The following is a 3,000-nucleotide window of genomic DNA, read 5'->3' as shown; positions in this document are numbered from 1 at the left end:
ATCCATGCCGTATCGACAGCGTCTCCTCCACGCTAGGCTGAGAAGCCATCGCGCACACCACACCTTCCAAACCCCAGGAAACTTACTCTGTCCTCTTCCACCCTAACTTTGTAAAAAAGACTGTGGATACCGCTAAAACAAAATATTGCGTTAACCGTACACCATAGAAAAGAAAATACCAAAAAATGAATCTAGAAAGTTAGTTAGGACAGAGCCCTCCACACCAAACACTCAAAACTCCAAAAAACTCACAGCATGCACTGCAAGAGAGAGCGAGATCAGTTCTCTGGCCAACAGCGCACATGTATCACACTGTATTGACGTTAAATGGAACCGCTGGCCAAATGATCAAACAGTGAGTTCTCATTAATGGAAGGAAAACAAATGTCTCTGTAACGATTTTCTTTGCTCATCATGTTGTTGGCCCTAAGCATGATGGGATGTTAATTGCTTAATTAACTCAGGAACCACATCTGTGTTGAAACACCTGCTTTCAATATACAGTACTTTGTATCCTTCATTTAATCAAGTGTTTCCTTTATTTTGGCAGTTACCTGTACTTTATCAACTACATTATAAAGAATCTATAAATCCTCACTGAAGGTACCACATTTCACCTGGTCGTAATACAGTAAACAGCAATTAGACATGAACGACAGTAAAGCACCCAAGCTAACTGGCTAAAGTTGTCTAGCTTGCTAGCTACTTCCAGACACAAATGAGAGAACACCTCACTCGCCCTAATATAGCTGGTTAGGGTGTTTTCATGTTATCCAGAGCTTTGGTGACTAACTGTGCTGCTGGCAACAATTTAATAGCGCTTTTTGCCGACGTTTACTGATACCGGCCATATTCAAAGGGTGTTGAGTGTTCGTAAATTCAACAGTTATTCTGCACTCTGGCACACTCAGACGAGAGTGCTCTGAAATCGGAGTAGATAGCCAAAGCGAATTCACGAACGCCCCCGAATGAACAATGTCCATTGAGAACGCAAAACAATTATACGTGGATGTTGATTAAGGCAGCCCCCCGCACCTCTCTGATTCAGAAGGGTTAAATGCGGACGACACATTTCAGTCGAAGGCATTCAGTTGTACAACTGACTAGGTATCCCCCTTTCCCTTCCCTTTTTCCACATTTTGTTACGTTACAGCCTTATTCTAAAATTGATTAAATGATTTTTTCCCTCATCTATCTACACACAATACCGCAAGAAACTCCCCATATACTACTGATCATGATGAGGATGATTATAAGGTCCTGCTGTATTTGGTGTGAAGGGTACTATGGTGGTGTTCCTCCTCTCCTCTGTATTGGCTGATCAGAATGAATGGAAGATGCCAGACAGCTTCGAACCTGAGAACTTCCTGGTGGCTAATGGGAAATTTGTGCGGAAGGAGGCTTTCATGACCTTTGCTGCAGGTACTTATACATTAAGCCTTCTTCTGGACTAAAACCCACACTCAATGGAGAATCTCTATTGAAAGTGTGTTTTAGTCCAGCAATATGTCTTAATAATATGCGTCCAGGAAAGAGTCAGGCACTGAAAGATACAAGCATGTTGCTGATACAATTGCACACATAGACCTGGGCCTCATAGACACAATCCATTGGATACAGCAGCACGTTTGTGTGCAGATTGGAGTTTTCCTTATTCCATCTCATTCCAACCAATCATATTAATTCCAACCAATCACCCTAAGCAGAGCTGCCCTCAGAACAAGATGGAATAAGAAAAACTGAACTTGTGGGTGTGTTTTTGTGTTACACTCTAGGGAAGAGGGTGTGTCGAGGGAACAACTGGCCCGGATGGAGCTCTTCCTCTTCTTCACCACCCTGCTCCAGAAGTTCAACATCTCCTCCCCAGAGGGAGTGGAGTCCAGTCTGAACACCGAGGGTGGGGGCACTAATGCACCGCTTCCTTTCTAAATCTGTGCATGCACTTAATGAGCCTCCTCTTGCTTATGCAATAAAGCTGCCTAAAACCCTGAGGGAATGTGCCCCCACCCTATGGGAATTTGAAAAACTACAAATACATTTACACCAAACTGAAATCCTTGACTATGATGAAGGTTAAATAAAATAAATCAGGAGAAGGAAGGGGGTGTCAGGATTAGGATATGTTGGTTTAGTGAAATCATTATGATGGTTTACTTTTTGCAATAGACTACCACACTTTAAGTCTTTTGTGTGCATTCCCATGTTTTTCTTTTCATGAACAATTTCTCATAACCTACCTCAGTGCTTATAACATACGCCACGTGTCGCTGTTGAGCTCTGCGTCTATTGCAGTCCAGCTGATCGTCGCCATCTTGATTCAGACATAAACAACACCCAAGAGTTGCCATCTTTATAGCTCAGTCACAGATAGAGCAATGCAAGGTTTAGTTATAAAAATCGTTGGCTCAGTGGTTGCGATGGCAATTTGATGGTGTTGGTATCTTCAGGACAAAAATCAGGAATTATCCTTGTCATTGGGAAAACGTCAACAAACTCGTGGGCGATTGAGGCATTTTAAAGGCTATGGGTGGTCTGTCCAGAACTAAACATGGCGATACGTCTGTTTTTTACTTGCGCTAACCAGTAGTAAGAAAGACCTTTCTTGTATTGTGTGTCGTCAGCTGATTATTGCTGCTAGCAGCCAGAGTTTGTTTGTAGGGGGATGATACCATGACAACGGTGTGACTGACATCAGCACACATTTTTGCAGAGTTCTTGCACAGCGACGATATTTATTTTACCCTGAAACGTCACCATAGTTATTCTCTAATTTACCAGTCGAAATGTGGCTAGTTATCTGGCATTCTTGCAGGAGCTAACTAGTCAATCAGTGCAGCTTCCTGGTGTGCAGTCAGGGCAGCTTGCCTTGCTACTTTTCATTTGTGTCAGTCAGTAGTGTGGTTGACCACTAACCAGGATAACTGTCTTACACCTCTACTCTGACATTTTATTTCCTCCAGGGATGGGAGGCCAGTGACGTGTGAGGGGGGGGGGAGGGTG

This window comes from Salmo trutta, chromosome 21 (assembly GCF_901001165.1).
Source record: "Salmo trutta chromosome 21, fSalTru1.1, whole genome shotgun sequence".
In the NCBI taxonomy this organism is placed as follows: Eukaryota; Metazoa; Chordata; class Actinopteri; order Salmoniformes; family Salmonidae; genus Salmo; species Salmo trutta.
This window is presented reverse-complemented; position numbering follows the sequence as displayed.